We start from the raw sequence: 26,299 nt of genomic DNA, 5'->3' as shown, positions 1-26,299 counted from the left end.
TTGTGAGATTTTCTAGGACATAAAATAGGTTTCCCAAGCATATCCTGTGTTGCAGAGCATGCTCTTTGTAAATGGCATAAACACAGTATATCTCACCTGTGCAACGAAGAGCAAACTATTCCATGATAATACTAAATACTTTGCATGGCTTTTAAAGGGGAGCTTGGTGACAGCAATGACACCATAGTTCTGAGCGGATACCAACAGTTGCAACCAACTGTATTTTCATGCTAATGTGTGCACAAGTTTACAGGGTAAAATATTGGATACTCTCCGTGTCATAGTGGCCTTTAATATGTGATTCTAAATTTGATAGTGTACAGACTGTACAACCTACCCTGACACACTGGCTCTGCACCACAAAGCAATGATGGCTATCTAGCAATTTGCTCGGTGTGGAATTGCTGTCTTCAGATTGGTTCATTTAGAAGCATCCATGTCTGTGGGACATCTGTCAGCACTTTCTAAGTCAAGTTTGGAAACTGCTGATACAAACAAATGCCATGTTCCAGAGATTAACCATTGATTTTGTTCAGACGATTGGCCCTGGGGGAAGGAACATTAGGGCTTTTCAGAAGATCAAGCTTTAAGCCTGTACAGATCAACTTTCTCCTCTCCCCCTTTCCACTACGTCTCTCCTTGTAAGCATCTTCTTAATGCCCTGACACTGTCTATGTCAAGAACCGCAAGTTATGCTTCCTCATTCAAAATGTCGGTTTGCAAAGCCCTTGTTTTTGGTAACATGCTGCTGATGTGTGTGTAGGTAAATAACACATCTCTGCTCTGACTGCATGAAGCCTTGTTGTACATTCAGTTGTTCGGCTGTTACACTTTCATAACATTCCGCATCATTATATACTTTACACTACTATGGCCATATTATGGAAAGCCCTCAAATCCCGTTAGGGCTTTGAACTCTGTTTGCAACCCTATTTGGAATTATGAGCTATACAAAGTTACTGTGAACCAATCATGTTTCCCTTGCAAAATGTAGCTGCTAAGAGCAGCAGAGGTCTCTTCATAAAATTGTGGGAGACAATGAAGAATGCTCATTGCAATCAGACCCATCCCCATCATTCCTCATAACTCCGGGGATTCCTAGGGGTTCAGCTCTTGATCCCTGTTAATTCCACACCTCCGAGTTATCAAGATCCCTCAAGAGAGAAATTTACCCCGGTACGGTGGCACTCATAATATGGCCCAATTAACCTACTGGTGTTTGGTGTGTGGGGATTATATGACTAAATATGGACACCAACAATATTGTGGTACAAGAATATTGAGTGACAACATATTGATAGGTAAGTGCATATAGGGAAGTATACATTTTCTACTCCCAACTTCACCTCTCCATACCCTGAATCTATATGTACCGCATCATATTTTGTTTGTTTGATATTCACGCTGTATGTGGGTATGGTGTTGTGTGTATTGTGGGAGTCTGCCTTCCTCTTTACTATGCTTCGTGCCAGTGTGCCTGTTGCTCCATCTTTGGCAGTTGTCCCTGCTCCTCGCGCTCCACCTGAATTGAACCCCTGGGTGATGAAAGATTAATGAGTGAGGCGTGTGCGAACAGTTGAGGATCCGGCCTATTTAAACTTTCCCTGCATGTGCATAATTTGCATTAATCGGCATAAAATATGACCAAAGGCGTTCCTTTTGTTGACACTGCACTTTAACGTGCCACATGTTTCCTTTATACAGAGACCTCGGTGCTAAAAAGTATCCAGGTATATTAAAAGGGGGTTTCCTGTAAATGCAACACAACTGCCATTAAAAAAAAGGCGGCTGCCAGAATATCTTATTTAAGTTGCTTATGGAATTGAAGGTTCGGCTTTTGAACAGTTGTGCGTTTATTCAGCATGGAGGCGCAGCTCCACCGAGGTTTACGGTAATGATTCCTCCTGCTCGTCTAATGCAAGTTTACAATGTCCTCGTGCATTAGCGCGACGGTTGTTTCTCGTCAACTGTAGTTGCTTTACTGTCAAGTAATTGGCACGGGTAGCTCACCGGGAAGAACTGGCCAGTCCGGTCCTCCGGGTGTCAGGCGGCATTAATGAAACTGCAGTCTGTGCTGGAACAGATCGATGCCTCGCCCTCATTAGCGGGCTAGCACACGAGTCACTGATTGAAAGCCATACTCCGTTACCCCACACGAAACTCCTTAGTAACCGACCTGTAATAATTGCAGCCATGTCAAGCTGAGCACAGCGCATCGCAATCAGGATTTATTTTCCTTGTGCCGAGTACTTAAGACACAAAACAACTGGAAATCTTGCTCACCAGGTTTCGGCATGGATTGTGACTGACCTGAACCTAGTCCAATTAAGACATTATAGAGTGTTGGAAATTGGGTTACAGGTTGAGGAGGGTGAAGAATCAAAAGAATAATGGATTTAACCCAGATCTCTTGACTGAGGGTGAATGTTTTGATTTGTCCTGCATTCCGTCCATCAATTGTGTGTCTTTAGCTTTCTCGCCCTAAGTGCCCAGACGTGGGTCCCGGGCTCACTGTGCCACTGGATTCAAGCTATGCTGGCTGATGAGGGGTGAAACCCCAAAACCGGTTCTAGAATGCTTGTTTCCCGGAGGGAGGACCTGGCTTGGCAGTTCGGGCTGGACTGTTCACTTGAGGCACAAGGTCAAGACTGATTTGCATATGACAGGTCTAAACTGGGGTGGCATGGTGAGCAAAAGAATTATGGATTTAACCCAGATCTCTTGACTGTGGGTGAATGTTTTGATTTGTTCTGCATTCCCTCCATCAATTGTGTGTCTCTTGCCTACCCAAGAGTTAACCACAATCTCTATCATGGTGAAGTCACAAGCAAACCCCAACTTAACCAGTGCTTAACCCTCTGGTAGCTTGGCACCAAACAGTCAGGCTTAACTTAGAGGCAATGTGTAAAGTATTTTTGTACTTCTTCAAACAGTAATAAAGTTAAAACACAACACAAGAAAAATCCCAGACCAATAAATAACAAGCATTGAAAATGCAATAGGTCTCGCAATAGAAAAGCTTGACCTTTTGGTATTGCAAATGTAATTTTTTTTTGTTTATATTTTTTCAAATGATAAAAGTATTAATTTTGTTTTTTGTAAAGTGAATAGTTATAAATCTACCAAATGTTACATTTATAGCATTAGTAAAGTTACATGTTTAGTTTTATCCTTTTTTACATGTATTGATGTGCAAACTCACAATTTTGTATATAATGTTATAATTAAAGGATAGTGACCTAATGTTGTTTTTAATTTTTAATGGTAAAAGTTTTTACATGTAAAATAGGACAAAACTAAACATGTAACTTTACTAATGCTATTAACAACTACAGGCAATGGCATAATGGAGAAATTAGGGGTGAAAAAGAACCTTCAAAACTGAGATTTGAAATGTAGAGTGGAGGAAAAAAAGAGGCTCCTGGTGGAATCACCGTTAAGGCAGCCTTGGTATTATGTAATTCTGGCTTAACTGGCACCCTAGAAAAACTGCATGTATTTATTTATAATAAACTAAGGACTGAACAGTACACATGCCGCAGCTGGGTAACAATCTGTGCAAATTCCAGGAAACACCAGGGACAGATGCTTGTAGCCAGTCAGCAGGGAACGATGCTGGTAATGGAGGGTGGGTGTGTATTGGAATGAGCGCGAGGTGTGCGTCTTGTCTGTGCTGATAAGCAGCGAGCGTGGGGAGGAGGGAAGGGTTGTGAAAAGCAGCAGCGAGGAGAGAGGGCTGTAGTTGCCAGGAGATGCGGATGTCACCTTGCATGATTTCCAAGGCAAGCATCAGCCTGCTGTCAGTTTAGTTCCGTCGCTCGCCCAACAGGGCAAGAAAACCGGCTCAGATGCCTTATGACTTCCCGGCCATATCACTACAGGAACACTAAGAAAACAAGCCAAAATGTACCTAGCAGATCGTAAAGTAAGGAAATTCTTGAGCAATTTATTTCAAACAAGCACTGGTAAAGTCAAAGTGGCTTTTGTGTCAGAGAAGCACGTGTTATTCAGCAGTACGTGTTGCCAAAACCTGCCCAAAGAAGATCTTACAACGAACTATCTTGGACCACAGTGCCATAAATAAGCTGAGATAATTTCAAAAAGGGGGTGGTGATGGACAGAGTATCTGAGTTAATCAGAACACTCCTACCCAGTCAACAGATCAGGGCTTGATCCATCACCGTTTTTTAGCTCACCTCACCACCCCTTGTTGTAAATATTTTTGTCCACCCTAAGCGTGGAAGGGTATACTCAGACATGAGTCCCTTGCTCATTGCACCATCAGGATTCAAGCAAGCCGGGCCGAAGACGGCTGTAATGCCAGAAACCGGTCCCCGGAAGCTTGTTTCCTTCCCAGTGTAAGAATTGGCTTTTGTAGTTTGGTTTGCCCTGTTCCCATCATGCACTGGGACAGGAACAGACTAATTTGCATACAGCCAGGTTCTGAAACTGGGATGGTGCAATGAGCTAAAAAACGGTGTTGGATCTAGCCCTGATCTTTTGACTGGGTGAGAGTATTCTGCTTAATTCAGAGACTCTGTCCCTCACCACCCCTTGTTGTAAATATAAATAAGCTGAGAGGCAGAAGAACTCTCAAAGTAGTATTATAAAATCGAGTCAGAAGGTAACGTTTGTACTTTAACTGGTGATCTTAAAAAGCACACACTGCAAAATATTAGTTAATTCTTTGCACAAAGGGATTGTGTTTTTGTTTCTCTTAAGCCTCTGTCTTAACAAGTTTCATTTACGGCATTTGATATAACTATTGCGCTCAAAGTGAAAAAATGCATCCACGTGTGATCAATGAACAGTCTTTAACGCAGGCAAAAACATAGGCACTGCACACACTTGCATGTAAATCTGCAAATAAAATGTTATCTTTACTGCACCGTAAATACATCAAAGAAAAGACGTTGGGTCTCAAGCACGGCTGGCCGGCCGTGAAAGCCTTTGACGGAGGGAATTGCTGTGGGGAGGGGGGAGGAGAAATGCGACACGGGCGGAGCGGGGAGAGCGGCGATTGTGAAGCAGCAGGGGCCTTTGAAGTGAAGCTAAGCTTCACTTCAAAGGAGTGGGAGGAGTGCTGCTGGGGAACAGATGGCGATTTGATGATGTGCACGTGCATTTTAGGTTAATGCGCTTGCGCATTGACCTAAAAGCGTACGGGCACAGCATCAAATCGCCAGTCTAGGTAAACCTTGTTTAAGCCCCTATAGTCTCGCTCAATGCGCATGCGCATTGAGAGGCGAGATCTAAAAATAGAGTACACTTGAATACATTTTTTGAGACCAAAATGACAAAAATCTAATCAGTGGAACTGAAGATATGTAATTTTACATATATAAGTGAAAACAGCGTCTAAAATCACAAAGCGCCAACTGTGGTTATCTGATCATGCGGAAACAAGCCAAAGTCACATCTTCAGGCAGACAGCAAAGGAGCGCGAGCCAACCACAAGGACCAAATTAGGCCTGCTGATCAAAAGTACTTTGAATCCTGGTTTGCGGAGCGCTGAGAGATCCTGCGTCGGGATGCGTCATGCAGCTGCGGTTCTCATGAGCTGCAGGGCTGTGATGAGGAGTCCTGCATCATCATTGAGGATGCTGTTGGTGAGGGGCTTACGATGCAAAGTCCTGCATCTAAGAGGTGTCATGCACAGGCGGTTTCAAAGAGCTGCGGGGGTTGCAATGCGGAATCTTGTGTCATTTTTAAGAATGCCATCGACAGAGGTCTGCATTGAGGATGTGTCTTGCAGCAGCGGCTCCAAGGAGAGTGCTCGCTGTGATGTGAGGTCTAGCATTGGGGATGCATCGCACTGTGGCGGTTTCGATGCGGATGCTAGGAGATGACTCACACTGCATCAAACCTGCTTCACAGGACCACAGCTGGGCTGGCAGAGCACCTTCAGGCCCCCTTCCAAGGGACCAGGACTAGGGTGGCACCACCTGGGGGCAAGACTCACTGCAGAGAGTCCAGTTGCTGGGGTCAAGGTAGCTGGAACCTTTTCTGTCCCCAGTAGCTCTGATCGGGAGGAGAGTCAACTAACTCTTGGAGTCACTCTGATAGTCCTGGGATCAAGTTGCAGATGCAGTCCTTATTACTTAGGCAGCAGGGCAACAGAGTAGCAGTCCTTTTGGCAGAGCAGCACAGCAGACCTTCTGAGTCTTCCACAGGTCCAGAGATGTACTGAAGAGTTGGGTCTGAGGGTCCAATTTTATACCTGGTGCCCATTCTGAAGTAGGAGAAGGCTCTGGAGGTTTCCACCCCCAGAGGTGTGTGTAATTTCCTGCATCTGTGCTCTGGCCAAAGCTCATCTGGTGTCACAATAGACTAGTGTCAAACCCTTTGTGAGAGTGCTCAGAAAGAGGCGTTGTGATGTGTAAGTGTGGTAGGTGGCACTCCTCCCCCTCATCAAGTCAGAGATGGCCCATTCTGCCAACATCATTGTTCCTGTGTCTCACTGTCTGGGAACAATATATAAAGAGCAACTGCCAGCTACATCTAGTCATGTGACCCAGGAAACAGGCACCAAATGTTTGGGACAAGAAAATGTCACCTTTCTAAAAGTGGTATTTTCAGAACTGTGACTTAAAATCTGACTTTACCAATCAGACAGTTTCAAACTAAACTTATCTAGACACCAAACTCAATATTCCTTCTCACTCCCAATTGAAAGCTATCACTTATTATGGGAGAGGTAGGCCTTGCAGTAGCAATAAACACATGTAAGAGTTGTTCACCATCAAGACATTTAAAAGCTAAAATTACATGTCCAACTTTTTAAATACACTTCACCCTCTCCCCAATGGACTGTTTAGGGGCTACCCTCGGGGTGACATATATTTAAAGGAAGATTTAGGGCTGACAAAAGGTTTATTTTGCCAGCTCGTAATGCCAATTTAAACTGCATACACAGACTGTAATGGCAGGCTTGAGACATATTTAACAGACATTTGAAATGCAATAGGTCTTGCATTTACGGGATTTTGAGCTATTGGCATTGTAAATGATAATGCTTTTTATTTAGGTGTTGTTTTTAAAACACATAAATAAAAGGCATTGTCATTTACAATGCCAATAGTTTAAAATCTCGCAAATGCTATACCTAGTGCATTGCAAATGTGTGCTGTACATTTTTCTATAAAAAAGCGTTAGGAGAGAGCATGGCTACTTGAGAAAACAGTGCTTACAGGCTGTAATTAGAGCCTACCGACTAACAACACAGGTAATAGGGGGGTGTTGCAATGGGAGGTTACAAAATGAGACAAGGCGGTACTAAGGAGAAACTACTAAGCCTTTTGCCCAATGAACAGCCACAGTTTACATTGGACAATGACACAAGCCAATGAAAAATATGGTCAGAGAGTGGGCAGGGCTTCAAGTCCCTACCTCAATACACCATGCTTTGCAGGGCAGACCATGCGCTGCCCAGGCTCGAGCTAAAATGGCGACTTTAGCGAGTCGCACAATCATTGCTGCTGGCCCACTAGTAACATCTAATTTACAGGCCCTTGATCCATGTAATACCACATTACTAGGGACTTACAAGTACATTAAATATGCTAATTGGGTATAAGTCAATTTAACAATGTTTAAAGGAGAGAGCACATGCACTTTAAAGTACTGGCTAGCAGTGGTAAAGTGCACAGATTCCTAAGGCCAACAAAAACAAGATCAGCAGAAATGGAGGAGTAAGGCAAAAGGGTTGGTAAAAAACCACCTTAAGACTTTCACAGAGCTTCATATTTTCATATGGATAAATATGTGTCACCCTTTTTTTTCCAAATAGAATATAGGTACTTGTGTAAGGTTATGCATGACTAAAATATATTAATTGTGAAAAGTTTAAGGTACGGAGAAACACAAAAACAATCATAGCAAGAGCAATATTTCCTAGTGTGCATGAAAAGTTCGTTTTCAAGGGTAAATATGGAGCAAAGCAATTCTGGAACAATTGCTAAACCTATGTAACACATTTATCACACATAAGCGATTTTGTGTGTGTGATAGTGTGCTTAACAAAAAAAACCCTTTCCTTTTTTAACGATTTAACAAAAAGATCAAACTAGAGTTGCATTTTTTTCTGGTTACAGAATAAAATATGGTACAAATTCATTTTGCAACACTGCTGGAAAGTAGGGGGATCGCGCCAGATCTGGTTGACCCAATGACACATGGTGACTTTGTCCTGAAGTCATTTTCCAACACCAGGACACACTTTGATAGCACCCACATTTGTCTGCATTCTGTACAGAGCAGCAACATGCAGGGAGCTTTTTTTTGCAATTCCAGCTGGGCCCAAAACAAAGACCCGATTTAAAGTGCCATCAACCCTCCTTTTGTTTCAGTATCATCCTGCCTGAAAGCCATCTGGTGCCTAACACCTAGATCCCAATTAAATGGAAGACAACAAGGTGCTTAGCATGTTATCACTTTCTATGTACTTAGGAGAAACTATTATTTGGAAGCGTGTTTTAAGTTTTGTTCAACTCTCTATATAACAGATGTGCTTCCACTGCAAGAATGCAAGATTTATCTGTCTGTGTTAGTAAATACACAGAAATCTATGTAAATGACACCTACTATTTTTTATTGATTTATTTCTCTTATGCCGCTTCTAATCCCAGTCTACATCACACACATCACACACAGAGGCACAATAAATCGTAAATCAATGTACAGGAAATTTTACTTGAAACAATGAGGGTTATAACTTATAAGGTGCAGAAATCACATATCATTAATCCTTGATGACATTATATGTTAATAGTGAATGGTCGGGGGAAACACAAAGGAGCTGATTTTGATGTTGAATGGACCTGAGTTCGTCCAACATCGATCTGGAACTGGGACCGACCGACCTCCTGTCAGCGATCCCAAACTAGCAATTATGATGTGACTGAACACTGTTCGGTCGCACTCCTGTTCTTAACAATGGGAGCACGCATTCTGACTGGAATGCATGCTCTCATTGTAAAGAGGTGAGGTGCAGTTCATCCCTGCACCCCGTGGCAGGCACCTCAAGGTGCCTGCTATGGGGTGCAGGGATCAACAGCCGCCATCTGGAGGCCTTGCACCTATGGGCGCGCTGCTGGGGGACCCCAAAGTCAAATTCTTACAGCCTTGCTGGGTCGGAAAGGCCAGCACAGAAAGGCTGTAGGAGTCCGACATCATAATCCCTCGGGCATAAAGATCCGTCCTTGGGATTACTGGCCCCTTTCCGAATGGCAGACGGGCTCTCCGAGCCCGTTGGAAGCCATTCGGAAAACCTGGTCTTATTCCTTTCCGACAGACCACATTATAATGGGTCGGTCGGAAAGGAATCCGAATGGGACATTTTGATGTGGATGGCATGCGTTCTAAACGAATGCGCTATAACGTGGCCTAGTCCTCTGTAAGATATTTTAAAATAAAATATATCCATGAGCAGGGTCTCTGCGAGACCGAAACGCATAAGGCCATCGTGATTTGATCGTCACAAGAATATGAAATAAAATCATAGATTATTTTGAGCGAATATGAAATAAATAAGGATTATTGAGTGCCCGTGAATGCGCCCCATCTTTTACTATGGTAAAATTGGTTGGATAGTGACAGTGAGGCTCTACCGTACGAGGGAACCACCTGAGAGCACCGATACTCTCAGCTGAGCCAACAAGATATAATATATCCATATATATATATATATATATATATATATATATATATATATATATATATATATATATATATATATATATATATATATATATATATATTATATATTTTTATATATATATATATATATATATATTTTTTTTTATATATATATATATATGTATATATATATTACCTACTGGCGGTCGCCAGTAGGTATATATAGTTAGGATTTTTTCTCTATGGGTTTTTTGAAAATTCTATGTCTAATAACTTTGGCGTTTGTGGACGGAATTGGCTGAAATTTTCAGGAAAATGGCACATTTTGTTTCTGAGCAGCCCTTGAAAATTTGGGGGGGGTTTGTCCGGTGGGGGCCGAGAAAAAAGGGGGGTCCCAAAACGTGTTTTTAACATTGAGTTTTCCATAGGGCGGTTGGCCTCACTTTTAGCCCGAACGGCTGAATGGATTTGCACGAAACTTGGCAAAATTGTAGGGACTGGTAGCCCGATGTGCCTTTTGTAGGTCTCAATATATGTGCTCCAGTGGATTTTGAGAAATTAACGTTTAAAAAAAGATATATATCTGTAACAGCGGACCAGTTAGCGCACTGGTTCGCGGACTTTTCGCGCAACGGAGCTTTGTGAAGCGAAGCTGATTGGTTCTCTGGCGTCTGTCAACATTCCAAAAAGTCCGTAGCGGCCGCCATCTTGTCTCTCGGTAGGATCGAGAGACAAGAGGAGGCCAAAGCGAAGGGGCAAATGACCATAAGGGGGAATAGTAGATCCTCGCTGACCCCCTAGGTTTGATGTGGAGGTTTTAAAAGGGCCCCGCGGGGCAAAAAAAAAAAATTATAATAATAATCTTACGGCTGAATGGATTTGCACGAAACTTGGCAAAATTGTAGGGACTGGTAGCCCGATGTGCCTTTGCTAGGTCTCAATATATGTGCTTCAGTGGATTTTGAGAAATTAACGTTCAAAAAAAGATATATATCTGTAACAGCGGACCGCTTCGCGTACTTTTCGCGTTACGGAGCATTGCGAAGCGAAGCTGATTGGCTCTCCGGTGTCTGTAAACATTCCAAACAGTCCGTAGCGGCCGCCATCTTGTCTCTCGGTAGGATCGAGAGACAAGAGGAGGCCAAAGCGAAGGGGCAAATGACCATAAGGGGGCATAGTAGATCCTCGCTGATCCCCTAGGTTTGATGTGGAGGTTTTAAAAGGGCCCCGCGGGGCAAAAAAAATAAATAATAATAATAATCGAACGGCTGAATGGATTTGCACGAAACTTGGTAAAATATTAGGGACTGGTAGCCCGATGTGCCTTTGCTAGGTCTCAATATATGTGCTTCAGTGCATTTTGAGAAATTAACGTTCAAAAACAAGATATATATCTGTAACAGCGCTCCGCTTCGCGGAGATAAAATTATATCTGTATTACCTAGCTGTTGCTAACACCAGTTAGCGACGGCTAGTAGGAGATAGCGACCATCTTGGGCCCCACTTTGCATGTGAGTGATATTTATCACTAATGACATGCAAAGTGGGCATGCCAAGATGTTAGCGACTGGAAACAGTCGCTAACATCGCTATCTCCTATTATCAACTTTTGGAAATATTCGAGATAAGCGCGAATATCTCCAAAAAGTAACAGCTGCCCTGAGCAGTTCTTAGCCATGTTATCCTATGGGAGGTGGATAACATGGCTAAGAGGATTAGCTCGGTAATGCATGAATATCGCTGAGTTTTCAGCGATATTAATGCATTGCGGTCGGTTTTTATCGTATTTGCGATAAACTTTGATAATAGCAACGTTTATCTGCGATAATTTCTGACGGTAAAAAAATCTTTGCAATGCATCGTTAGGGATAAATATCGCTTAACTTTGGTAATATGCCCCAACGTCTGTTAACGTTCGATTCGAAGGAAATCAGGAAGTGTTGAAAAACATTGTCTGCGCCATCTTGTCTTTTTTCAAATGCCACACTTTTGTCGTGCACGGCAGCCATTTTAGATGCCTTGACCAGACCCACTCTGTGCACGCTGTCGATCCTTAGCATGGCTCCCCACCCTCGCAAGCATCTCCCCCAGGCAGTGGTCACCCCCGCTCTCTGTCTTATGCATGGGTAATAAACCTCCCCCCATCTGCGCTGCTCTTTCCTGAGAATCACACCCTGTGCCCGCCCGACACCTCCCTTTCGCCCTATTCACTACTGCACCCTCTGACACTCCTTTTCCTCTGTGTCCGATTGTCCAGGCTGGTCCTAGGGTATCAGCTAGCCCTGCAGATGTAGTTTATGGCCACAGCTGTAAAGATTCACCCCTCTTCAAAGGAGTTATAGTAGATCAAGGCCCACACTCGATGAGATCCGTCACAGCAGAAGCGTTGCTATTATCTGAAAACCATCCTGTATTGTGATTGGGGAGGGGACCGAGCGTGAAGCGGAAGATTCCAGGGATGACTCTTTGTACATCAAAGTTTTTACAATTATGTGTCACATTAAAAATATATAGCACTCCGACAAAGTAGTAAGATTATAAAACTTTAATAATTTATAAATATATACAAGAAAACAAAAATAGTAATAACATATAAACATTTTTAGGGAAAAACAACGAAGTAGCGGTCGGCTGTGCGAATAGTCCCAACGCAGCACAACGTCCAGATTTCCGGCGTGGGGCGGGTCATCAGTAGCAAACTGTTGTGCGAATAGTTCCAAGGCAGCAGAACGCGCTGAAATCTACATGACACGAAAGTGATGTCTAGTAAGTTGCCACCCAGCAAATAACGGCGTGGGGCGTCGCGGGGGGTGGGTCTTCAGTAGCAAACTGTTGTGCGAATAGTTCCAAGGCAGCAGAACGATGGCACCAAGGTGATGTCCAGTAAGTTGCCGCACTGGTTTTGGTATCCTACAATGCTGCTCCGAATAACGGCGTGGAGCGCCCCGGGGGAGGCGGCGTGAACGGGCCTCTCCAGGTGGAGTGTCATCTGTTGTAGTGGGGCGCCCCTTTACCGTTTCAGTTGCCATTCCGTCCGTTTTTGGTCCACTGTGTCAAAAGCCGCAATTCAGCTGAGTTGCGCCCACTCTTGCGGTGCAGCGATAGTCGGCTGCCACAGGACTCTCAAAATGGCGGCAGGCTCTTTCCTTTTTGGGCCTGGTCCACTGAAATGGCCCTGGGACACCTTGGAAATCGGACGCTTGTCTGCTAGGTCTTGGACCCCATTCTCGAAAGCGTCCCCTCCGCTTTGAGAATTCATCAAAAGTTTTGGGGGCCCCGACTCCTGCAGGCTTCTGGTGGGGAGCGGCTGCCATGATTGCTCGCGGAATGACCACGACGGAGCTACGAGATGGTGGTGCTCTCATGCTGACGCCAGCTTCAGTCTGAAACATCCAGAAACAAGGTGGGGCTTTCATCGTTTGGAAAAAAAAAAAAGTTTTCATCCAATGAAAAGTGTTGTTTTTAGGTCATATGATCAAGCCTTCCATCATTAGGAAACCAAAAGTAAAATGAACCAATGAAAAGTTTTATAAACAAGTCACATGACCTGTTATGCGGCATAGGGTATAAAATGCGGAGAAAATATGTTGGCACGTGAGGCGGCGTCAGTAGCGGACCGATGTGCGAATAGGCCGAAGGCAACACAGCGCGCCAAGATCCGGATGGCACCGAGGTGGTGTCCAGCAAGTTGCAGCACTGGTGTGGCCATCCTACAATGTTGAAAGTCGGCGTGGGGCGCCCCGTTGGCCTGTGAGTTTGCGTCAGTAGCGGACCGATGTGCGAATAGGCCGAAGGCAGCACAACGCGCCAAGATCCGGATGGCACCGAGGTGGTGTCTAGTAAGTTGCCGCACTGGTGTGGCCATCCTACAATGCTGAAAGTCGGCGTGGGGCGCCCTGTTGGCCTGTGAGATGGTGTCAGTAGCGGACTGATGTGCGAATGGGGCCAAAGGCAGCGCAACAATATTTTCTGACGAGAAGACACCACAAGGCGCTGAGATGCCAAGATCCGGATGGCACCGAGGTGATGTCTAAGTTGCGGACTGATGTGCGAATGGGGCCAAAGGTAGCGTAACAATATTTTCTGTATGGAAGATACCACTAGGCGTTGAGATGCCAAGATTCGGATGGCACCGAGGTGATGTCTAGCAAGTTGCTGCACTGGTGTGGTCATCCTACAATGCTGAAACTCGGCGTGGGTCGCCCCATTAGCCTGTGAGATGGCGTCAGTAGCGGACCGATGTGCGAATAGGCCGAAGGCAGCACAACGCGCCAAGATCCGGATGTCACAGTGGTGGTTTCATAGTTGAGAGGCACTTCATCTGCAGTGGGGCGCCGAGATCCGGATGGCACCGAGGTGATGTCTAGCAAGTTGCTGTACTGGTGTGGTCATCCTACAATGCTGAAAGTCGGCGTGGGGCGCCCCATTAGCCTGTGAGATGGCGTCAGTAGCGGACTGATGTGCGAATGGGGCCAAAGGCAGCACAACGCGCCAAGATCCGGATGGCACCGAGGTGGTGTCCAGCAACTTGCCGCACTGGTGTGGCCATCCTACAATGCTGCGCCGAAAGTCGGCGTGGGGCGCCCCGTTGGCCTGTGAGTTCGCGTCAGTCAGTGGGGGCTGTTTGAGGATCTGACTGCATTGGAAAGCAATGTGATGCTGTGCGTCGCCCCCAAGATGGAGGTTCCTCGGCTGCAGTGGGGCGCCCCTTGGTGTTTCACTCGCTATGCAGCTGAGTTGCGTGCGCACTTGTGGCGAATAGGCCGAAGGCAGCACAACGCGCCGAGATCTGGATGGCACCGAGGTGGTGTCCAGCAATTTGCCGCACTGGTGTGGCCATCCTACAATGCTGCGCCGAAAGTCGGCGTGGGGTGCCCCGTTGGCCTGTGAGGTGGCGTCAGTAGCGGACCGATGTGTGAATAGGCCGGAACCAGCACAAGGCGCCAAGATCCGGATGGCACCGAGGTGGTGTCATAGTTGAGAGTTCTGAGCAGCGCTTGTAACACTGTCTGAAGCTTATTTGCACCTGCTGCAGCTTCACTATTGCCCTGGTGTGGCCTAAGATCGCCCATGACATAGGCGGCCACCTCCCGGGGTCCGGCGGAACTTTTTTCCTTTTCCTTTCTGCATCTTGTCCCAAATTCGTTTGACCTGAAGACACGACCAGGTCCCTGAATGTGTGCAGGGGGACGCTATTGATTGAATCAAAATGGCGGCTTCACACAAAGCTGACTCAAGCGTTTTCTGGTGGTTTCATAGTTGAGAGGCACTTCATCTGCAGTGGGGCGCCGAGATCCGGATGGCACCGAGGTGATGTCTAGCAAGTTGCTGTACTTGTGTGGTCATCCTACAATGCTGAAACTCGGCGTGGGTCGCCCCATTAGCCTGTGAGATAGCTGTTCTTTGGATTTGGGCCTGGTCCACTAAAATGGCCCTGGGACACCTAAGAACTCGAACGCTCGATTTTTTTTTCCTTTCCTGTACATGCAAAAAAAGGTAAATGCCCGGTATGTTACACGCTTCATCTGCCACGATGAACTCTCCAGAGGAACCGAAAAAATATATAGTTGTGGTAACTATACCATGCATCGTCATATGGAGAGGTGGCACCAATTAATTATAGTGCTGCATAAAAGAGAGATTTGGAGGAGAACCCCTGACCTGCTAGTACATTCATCAAAGAAGTGGCACTGAGAGCTTCAGAGGCAAGGGAAACGGTCCCAAATATTTAGAAGAACTTTGGAAAGATTAAAATGACATGTTTAGATTGTGGTAAATTAATTTCATGTGGGCAGATGAGTGTTACTCTAATAAATACAGCATATGAACATCATCATAGTCGATGGTTGGTAGAGACATTTTGACTATATCCTGGACCTGCCCGTCCTCGCCCAAAATGGCGCCGGAATAAATGGGACTCGTAACTCCTTGTTGTGTACTGGTTGCAGAACCTTGAAATCACGAGATACGTATGCAGTTTTGAAGCACATGGCGGGCGGGGACGAGAATTGATTGAATATTTCGACATCCCTATTGATATTAAGTTCTGATGTGTTATTGATTACTGTACTGTTGAAAGTTCGAATTAACGTCACCCATGGTACTTGCCCGCAAATGTATATCTAGATAATTTTATTGTAACTGGCCCTGTCGTATTTTAATTATAAAATGTACGTCCACCGATTCCGTAACTGTTAGACACCTTAGTTCTTGCAACCTAATGGCCCGCCCGTTACGTTCCTCTACAGTGTAAATGTCTACTCATCACATACGATTACAGTTTGCTCCGTGGCCGGCCCACGTGGTTATAGGCTCGTATTTGTATAATGAAATTTTCACAATAAAGGTTTTTAAAAGAAAACATGGTAGTAGTATATACATTGGTAAAGTTTGTAATAATAGTCACTGTTTTAGAATCATTAAAAGGCAAGTGAAATAAAGCAGACCAATTACATGAAGGGTAAAAGGTATAATACGAAGGAACGCAGTAAAGATAAATGGTCAAGGGCTGTTGTGTTTTCTATTCCTGCAACATAAAGTGATCGATAAGAATCTCATATTCAGGCGTATCGGCGACTAAGACAGCAGGTCGACCCTCTTTTGCTCAACGGCTCCATCATGGGACGAAGAAACGCTCTTTTTCTCGAAAAAAGAATATATTTTACTTGCAGGACAGTTGTAAAATTTCCGGGAAAGTACATTAGCCTGGAACATTATAACATATATTTAAGAAAAAATAATGTTCGGAAGTAATGAAAAGCGTAATTTTTAGGTCATATGAGCAAGCCTTTCATCATTACAATAAGAAAAGTAAAATGAACCAATGAAAAGTTTTATTAACAAGTCACATGACTTGTTATGCTTACGTTACGCGCTGCGCGCCCCGGATGACTTCCGGATGCGCTAACGCGGCGCGTCATATGACGCATTACGCGACAACGCAGGTCCAGAATATAGTCAAAATGTCTCCACCAACCAGCGGTCGGAACACAACCCCTTTCAGCTAAATAGTTCTGTTAAATGAGAACAGAAGGGACAGGCAACAAGAACCATCAGTGAAAGAGGGGAGGGCTAGTTCTTCTCTACCGGGTTACATTGGGGCGCTACCGGAACTGATCGAATTGGTAGTCTACAGTGTTTCTGGATGTTTCAGACTGAAGCTGGGGTTAGCATGAGAGCAGTATCATTTCGTAGCTCCGTCGTGGCCATTCCGCAACCAATCATGGCAGCCGCTCTTTATCGTTATTTTGGGCGGGGTGGGTGGCGGAGCCGAGCTGTTTTGCAGCCATCATTGTGTGGAGTTCAGTTCATCTCACTAGTTTTGTATTTGTCATGAGGGGTTGTTCCTAATGTTTCTATTTTAGCGAGGTCAAAAAGAGATCCCATTAGTGGCCTACTGATTTTGCTCGATTCCTTTTCTTTTTTTTTTACACGATTTTTCGTTATCTGCAAAGACTAAACAGAGTATTGCGACTCTGTGTTTGTTTGTAAATAGAGAATGAACCAAAGAGAACTAATTCTAAAACAGTAAATACTTGGATAACAATCAATCAAATGGAGAGAGAAGCAGGCACGACGGATTACAACGGGGGCAAAGGCCTGCGTTAACTACCTTTCACTATCTGCAAAGAGAGAGTACTCCTAATAGAAATGAGGGGGGGGGGGCACCATTCAAAGCAGATCAGTGTGCATAAACACGAAAATGTTTTCACTTACCACGTACTTGACATTCGACAGCTTATGATATTTGCTATTAAAAAACCATTGAAATTCACTGAAAAAACCATAGGTTATAGACCATATATAGTTAGGAATTAGCATTTACAAAACCTTGAAAATTCACTGAAAAAACCATAGGTTATAGACCATATATAGTTAGGAATTAGCATTTAAAAAACCTTATTTTACTCACACAAAACCATTGAAATTCCATATATAGTTAGTTGCACTAACTATATATCGCGCACCTGCAATCCACTGCTGATCATGTCACATATTACATCATTCATGACATGGTCAGTGACATCACTGATGACATCACTGATGACATCTCAAATGACATCACTGATGACATCACTGATGACAACATCCAGTGACTGTATGTTTCTGTAAAGTTAAAATATATCTTACATATTGAAGAATGAGTGGATGTATAAGTGTCTGGATGAAGGATTTAGTAGGTGCGTGACTGACTGTATGAGTGAGTGATTAAATGTGTCTCACTGAATGCATGGGTTAGTGACTAAACTGTCTTAATTTGTGCATCATTATGTCTGTTGTTCTGTAAACTGCTGCATGTGTTGATCATTAGCTATACGAGAGGCTATATGTGTTATTAATTGCTTGCCCAAGTATTTCTATGGGAGATTGAGTTTGTGTGGGGGTGGCTGGAAGGTGTGTGACTCTATGCATAGATGTGTGAACAGTTTATTCACTAGGTGTATGAGTTCAAGAGTGCATGTGGAAACAGCTACATGGGCAGTTGACTGTGTGCATGAGTGTATTGATGAGTGAATGGATATCTCAATGCTACATGTCATAGTAAGTACATATGTAAAACACAGTACATGTGAGAGTTGGCATATATAAATAACTGTGCATGAGAGCCACTGAATGAGTGAGTGGTTGTATCGATCATTGTGAACTTGTATCAGGGATTGTATAAGAGAGTAAATATGTGTTAGTATATGTTTCAATATGTAAGGTGTGTTTAACTGTATAGTTGAAGAAATGGAGGTGAGATTGTTTCTTTGCATGACTGACTGGGTGTGTGAGTAACTCCATGGATGAGTGGCAGTGTGTGAGTGTCTGTATACACTGAGTGTATCTAAGGTTATATTAGAGTCTGAAGAGGTTTATCGTATTAGCACAAGAATGATGTCAAATGAGATGTCATCAGTGATGTCATCAGTGATGTCATTTGAGATGTCATCAGTGATGTCATCAGTGATGTCACTGACCATGTCATGAATGATGTAATATGTGACATGATCAGCAGTGGATTGCAGGTGCGCGATATATAGTTAGTGCAACTAACTATATATGGAATTTCAATGGTTTTGTGTGAGTAAAATAAGGTTTTTTAAATGCTAATTCCTAACTATATATGGTCTATAACCTATGGTTTTTTCAGTGAATTTTCAAGGTTTTGTAAATGCTAATTCCTAACTATATATGGTCTATAACCTATGGTTTTTTCAGTGAATATATATATATATATATATATACACATATATATATATATACATACACACATATATATATATATATATATATATATATATATATATATATATATATATATATATATATATATATATATATATATATATATATATATATATATGCTCCAAAAACACCATCCTGCGAGTCACTGTCGTGGCGGGCACTGTAACACGGTGGTGTACCGCGTGAATATCATTGCTCCAAAATTCTCCCCCAAGGTTCTTTCAATGAGAAGAAATACAGCACTCACGGGATCTTCAGCTTAAACACCGGGGACACCGAGGAAGGGACGGGACGCTTCCCGAAACGCTTCTGTCTTGATATTAAATCCGTTTAAGCTGAAGATCCCGTGAGTGCTGTATTTCTTCTCATTGAAAGAACCTTGGGGGAGAATTTAGGAGCATTGATATATATATATATATATATATATATATATATATATATATATATATATATATATATATATATATATATATATATGTATATGTATATATATATATATATATGCATATATATATATATATATATATATATATCCTACTGGCGGTCGCCAGTAGGTATATATAGTTAGGATTTTTTTCCTATGGGATTTTTGAAAATTTTATGTTGAATAACTTTGGCGTTTGAGGACGGAATTGGCTGAAATTTTCTGGAAAATGGAACATTTTGTTTCTGAGCAGCCCCTGAAAATTTGGGTGGGTTTCGTCAAGCGGGGGCCGAGAAAAAAGGGGGGTCCCAAAACGTGTTTTTAACATTGAGTTTTCCATAGGGCGGTTGGACTCACTTTTAGCTCGAACGGCTGAATGGATTTCCACGAAACTTGGCAAAATTGTAGGGACTGGTAGCCCGATGTGCCTTTGCTATGTCTCAAGATATATGCTCCAGTGGTTTTTACGAAAATTAACTTTGAAAAATATATATTGGGCTACATTGGGCTATATATATGTTGGAGCCCAAATGTAGCCCAATGTAGCCCAATGAAGCCCAATGAAGCCCAATGTAGCCCAAAGATGGCCGCCAGAGACAAAAAAAACAAATGTAGCCCAAATATCAGCCAGATGTAGCCCAACTATAGCCCAGTGACAGAATGTCCCAGAGTGTTTTAAAGAACAACTAGAACGCTAACAGTCTTACTTATGACAAAAGTATGGCACACCTGAAGTCATCTTGATTGGAATAAAGTGGTAACACTTACTACATTTAATTTGAAAAGGAACAAAGTAAGGGGTTTCATTTTGCCATAGAAATGTTATATATATATATATATAATATATATATATATATTACCTACTGGCGGTCGCCAGTAGGTATATATAGTTAGGATTTTTTTTGCTATGGGATTTTTGAAAATTCTATGTTGAATAACTTTGGCGTTTGAGGACGGAATTGGCTGAAATTTTCTGAAAAATGGAACATTTTGTTTCTGAGCAGCCCCTGAAAATTTGGGGGGGTTTCGTCAAGCGGGGGCCGAGAAAAAAGGGGGTCCCAAAACGTGTTTTTAACATTGAGTTTTCCATAGGGCGGTTGGACTCACTTTTAGCTCGAACGGCTGAATGGATTTCCACAAAACTTGGCAAAATTGTAGGGACTGGTAGCCTGATGTGCCTTTGCTATGTCTCAAGATATATGCTCCAGTGGTTTTTACGAAAATTAACTTTGAAAAATATATATTGGGCTACATTGGGCTATATATATGTTGGAGCCCAAATGTAGCCCAATGTAGCCCAATGAAGCCCAATGAAGCCCAATGTAGCCCAAAGATGGCCGCCAGAGACAAAAAAAACAAATGTAGCCCAAATATCAGCCAGATGTAGCCCAACTATAGCCCAGTGACAGAATGTCCCAGAGTGTTTTACAGAACAACTAGAACGCTAACAGTCTTACTTATGACAAAAGTATGGCACACCTGAAGTCATCTTGATTGGAATAAAGTGGTAACACATAATACATTTAATTTGAAAAGGAACAAAATAAGGGGTTTCATTTTGCCATAGAAATGTTATATATTACCTACTGGCGGTCGCCAGTAGGTATATATAGTTAGGATTTTTTTCCTATGGGATTTTTGAAACTTCTATGTTGAATAACTTTGGCGTTTGAGGACGGAATTGGCTGAAATTTTCTGGAAAATGGAACATTTCGTTTCTGAGCAGCCCCTGAAAATTTGGGGGGGTTTCGTCAAGCGGGGGCCGAGAAAAAAGGGGGGTCCCAAAACATGTTTTTAACATTGAGTTTTCCATAGGGCGGTTGGACTCACTTTTAGCTCGAACGGCTGAATGGATTTCCACGAAACTTGGCAAAATTGTAGGGACTGGTAGCCCGATGTGCCTTTGCTATGTCTCAAGATATATGCTCCAGTGGTTTTTACGAAAATTAACTTTGAAAAATATATATTGGGCTACATTGGGCTATATATATGTTGGAGCCCAAATGTAGCCCAATGTAGCCCAATGAAGCCCAATGAAGCCCAATGTAGCCCAAAGATGGCCGCCAGAGACAAAAAAAACAAATGTAGCCCAAATATCAGCCAGATGTAGCCCAACTATAGCCCAGTGACAGAATGTCCCAGAGTGTTTTAAAGAACAACTAGAACGCTAACAGTCTTACTTATGACAAAAGTATGGCACACCTGAAGTCATCTTGATTGGAATAAAGTGGTAACACTTACTACATTTAATTTGAAAAGGAACAAAATAAGGGGTTTCATTTTGCCATAGAAATGTTATATATATATATATATATATATATAATATATATATATATATATATATATATATATATATATATATATATATATATATATATATATTCACTGAAAAAACCATAGGTTATAGACCATATATAGTTAGGAATTAGCATTTACAAAACCTTGAAAATTCACTGAAAAAACCATAGGTTATAGACCATATATAGTTAGGAATTAGCATTTAGAAAACCTTATTTTACTCACACAAAACCATTGAAATTCCATATATAGTTAGTTGCACTAACTATATATCGCGCACCCGCAATCCACTGCTGATGATGTCACATATTACATCATTCATGACATGGTCAGTGACATCACTGATGACATCACTGATGACATCTCAAATGACATCACTGATGACATCATCTAGTGTCTGTGTGTTTTTGTAAAGTTTAAATACGTTTTACATATTGAAGAATGACTGGATGTATGGAAGACTGAGTGTGTGTGTGGCTGGCTGGGAGGTGTGTGACTCTGTGCATATCAATGTGTACTTGTATCAGTGATTGTATAAGAGAGTAAGTATGTGTTAGTATATGTGTGAAAAGTATGGTGTTCTGTGTTTAACTATAGATGAGGAAATCGAAGTGTGATTGATTCTTCACAGGACTGACTAGGTGTATGAGTGCATATGATAGTGTTGTAATAATGAGTGACTGTATGTATGAGTGATTGTATGGGTGAATGAGTGAATGTGTGTGTAGACGTAGGAATCAGTGAGTGCGTATGTAGTAACTGGTATTGGTGTGTCATGATGTCATCAGTGATGTCATTTGAGATGTCATCAGTGATGTCATTTCAGATGTCATTAGTGATGTCATCAGTGATGTCACTGAAGTATGGTGTTCTGTGTTTAACTGTATAGATGAGGAAATGGAAGTGTGATTGATTCTTTACAGGACTGACTTGGTGTGTGAGTAACTCCATGGATGAGTGGCAGTGTGTGACTGTCTGCATAGGTGTATGAGTGCATATGATAGTGTTGTAATAATGAGTGACTGTATGTATGAGTGATTGTATGGGTGAATGAGTGAATGTGTGTGTAGACGTAGGAATCAGTGAGTGCGTATGTAGTAACTGGTATTGGTGTGTCATCATGTCATCAGTGATGTCATTTGAGATGTCATCAGTGATGTCATTTGAGATGTCATCAGTGATGTCATCAGTGATGTCACTGACCATGTCATGAATGATGTAATATGTGACATCATCAGCAGTGGATTGCGGGTGCGCGATATATAGTTAGTGCAACTAACTATATATGGAATTTCAATGGTTTTGTGTGAGTAAAATAAGGTTTTCTAAATGCTAATTCCTAACTATATATGGTCTATAACCTATGGTTTTTTCAGTGAATATATATATATATATATATATATATATATATATATCACAAATCTTCAAAACCTCCACCACGGCGGCGAAATGAAGAGACGGACCCCACGGCTTCAGGCAAGGCAATGTTTATTCTTTTAACCTTTCGCGGATGACGCGTTTCAAGCATCAAAGTGCTCTTGATATATATATTTATTACAATTTTGCTACACTTTTTCTGTGGGAAAGGCTTCCGGGGCTCCTGGTGAGTGAAACTCACTATCACTAAAAGGCATTGCCGAGACTCCCAGAAATTTAGACGTGCTTCCCTAACAATAATTTCAGAGTGAGCAAGACTCACTCTCTTCAAGACTCAGTGATTGAGAATAGCTTCATCATTGAGACTGGCCCCAGCGAGAGCAATATGCTCCCATTGGCTTGCTTTCAATTAGAGTGACTCATTTCTAGTAAGGCTTACACGTTCTTAGCTCTAATTCTATAAAAGGACAAAAAAAATGTTAAATTGTGCAAAAGCAAGCAACCTCTTGAAAAAACATGCTCATCTCCATTAAAAAAAACCCTAAAGCTCAACCCACCCAAATAATGGTAAAAGATTGCAAAAAAGAAAGGTACATCATAAACAACAACTCTCGGCTTCCAAATCCTTATATCTGGAAGAGCCTGAGGGCCTGATTAAAAAAAGTTAAACTTAGACTTACACTTTGCAGGCCCTATATATATGCTGCACAGTTCTTCACTTCGATTGCGGAGTCTCCGGATGCAGAGAACGCCGCACACATACGTATAGGCAATGCGGAGTCATAAAACTCTACACATAGTTTGTGAACACCAAAAAGTAGTAAACGTACACAAAAGTGTAACTTTACTTTTGTTAATCAGGGCCAGATTGTATATACTACTGGATTAATCAGTACTGCTTATGGCAGTGAAAACCACTATTCTCTCTTTCAGGGATCAACAGGTTTAGTGATGGATGCACCTTGGAGGTCCATCTAACATCTTGACCAACACATTGCTCTAACTTCACTGCACCGCTACTCCACACTGTAGCATAGGGCATCAAAACTGTATGGGATTTTTCGTTGAACAAATCAGTTAGGCTGCCTGTATTTAGGATATTTAACTTTTTTAACATCATCCAATACGAGCATCCAATCACTGAGTAGATAGTCTCCAATCACTGAGTAGATAGTCTCCAATCACTGAGTAGATAGTCCAGCTTTCATTGAATTTTAGATGTTGCATACAATTTCAGAAACGTTGATAGAAAAGTGCACACTGCTCTATTTTACCATCCTAGCCTTCATTTTTATTTTGAATGAAAGAAAAACACGCGTAAACCTTGGATATGGAACGACCACATGGCCACTGTACTCTAGTCTACTGTTTCGGGCTACATTGGTCAACTCGTTCTATAAGAAGACATCTTCTATCACTAGAGCATACCATAGACACTAGCCATGCAATCCATTACATTGATATGCATATTTTAAAATTAAACATAATTGAAGCAAAATGTAACGTTGTGTGCCATTTTGTATAATGTTTTCAGCTGCAAACTTTGGGAGTGCAAAGCTGGCTCAGCCAACTAACACCACACCCATGTTACATTTTTCAATCTCATCAAACCCGACTTATCTTTACATCCATCTGATCCAACTGTACTCTGCTCTTTTAGGAAAGCCTGTCTTGAAAATGCCCTCTTCTTTACCTAGGAATGATTGGACCCCTAGTGCATCGAACCCTGATGCCCGAGGCCTCTTCCTAGTTTGGCTGAACTTCACGCTGCTGTACCATAACATTCCATGTAGTGTGTGCGCAATGCACGTTATGTGTTTCATTAAATTACACCTATTCTCTTAGGTAATAAGAACACACATTATACATTTCTCAAGAGCCGATTCAGTTCGTTATGTAAGCTGACAGAACTATTTTTGCTCAATAAATAAATGTTGCAAAATAGACTACATCTTATCCTAGGTGTAAGTCTGGTTTTATAATAGAGACAAAATCAAAGAAACATTAAAAAAAATACAAAGCCGTGTTCAGTAACTCGAATAATACTTGTATCATGAAAGAGCGTTTAATCACTGAAATATGCAAAACATTTTGCTATGCGACAAGTGTGATTTTAAAATTCTGGGGACATTTAGAATAGCATGGTCAGGAATCAGATGTCTCATCACGTGTTGCTTTGCCTTTAAAAGAATTTTAACAGAAGTACTCTCTGACCAATGAAAGGGTAGCCCTGCTGATGACACGCATCCAGCGGTTGCGGATTAGAGGGTGTGGCAATGAGATCTTTGACAGATGGTTTTGTTCCTTTACCAGCCAGGTGTGAGAGTTGACATTTTTAAGGAATAAAAGGCAAAGTGGGTAGCATTTTCGATGGATTTTATGTCCCTCGTCCATCTATCTCAGAAAACTGTCCTGACATGTTCCAGCTGTGAACAGCAGATCCCCTGCTCAAGTTATAAAATTTCACAACACGGAGTCCTGCATGCCAGGACTTTTGGGGGATTCTTTAAAACAGGTTTTTTTTTAAATCAAATGCCACGATAAGTCAGACAATATGTGCATAGTGTTTATTTCCGTGCGTATTACTTCCTACACAGCTGTTCCCTCAGAAGCCACACTGGCATATCACGGATATCAGGAGCGCAGGCATCCTGAAAATAATATCAGACATATTGAGGTGGGGGTGCCTTTTTCAGTTTCTATGCCTCGTGGCTTTAGGACAGGCGCGGGGCAGCTAAGAACACGCTGGTTGGGCGTGCATACATTCCACGAATAACCCCGTCTCTCCCACTTAGCAAACTTAAAAGCTGTAAAGTCAAAGCAGCCCGTGCGTCTTTACAACCTCGCACCAGTTACTGAAAAAATACTTCTATAAACTCTTGGCAAAACTGACTGACCGTAGTTGTTAACAAAACAAAAATGTAATAAACTTACTTTTTTGAAGTTCCAAAAGGCACTTATTTCCCGCAGACCCGTGTCCTCGTTAGCAGCACTCCTGGGCTGATACACAAAGCGCGAATGCTTCTGTGTGGAAGGATTGTCTGAGAAGAAGGCGTGCCCTGAAAGCTTCAACACGGATGTGAGGAACTCACCTCAAGCAAATGTTTGTGACTCAACTGACTGAGGGGAGAGCGCTAACCTAGCTGAAAGAGAAAGAATGCACAGTGTTCTGTGCCCTTGTATATATACAGAGTTCTGCTATTTTTGTTGCACTGAATAACTCATTTTACATTACCTCTCACGCTGCCACTTCTTTCCTTTTCACAACCTCATTTCTCTCACTCTTTTTTTGTCTCTCACCTCCTGCAACACCGCCTTGCCCAGGGCACAAGTCGT

General features: G+C 42.4%; 1 protein-coding gene across 1 annotated transcript in view; it reads right to left on the bottom strand.

Annotated features, from left to right (window-relative positions):
* Window positions 1-26,017, bottom strand: part of RAB27B (RAB27B, member RAS oncogene family) — a 787,666-nt gene extending 761,649 nt beyond the window's left edge. The window contains exon 1 of the mRNA XM_078674822.1: window positions 25,898-26,017. The gene's annotated coding sequence lies outside the window, so the exon portion shown is untranslated. The remainder of the gene's footprint in view (window positions 1-25,897) is intronic.
* Window positions 26,018-26,299: the final 282 nt, after the last annotated feature.

Source organism: Lissotriton helveticus, chromosome 2_1 (genome assembly GCF_964261635.1).
Source record: "Lissotriton helveticus chromosome 2_1, aLisHel1.1, whole genome shotgun sequence".
Classification (NCBI taxonomy): domain Eukaryota; kingdom Metazoa; phylum Chordata; class Amphibia; order Caudata; family Salamandridae; genus Lissotriton; species Lissotriton helveticus.
This window is presented reverse-complemented; position numbering and strand designations above follow the sequence as displayed.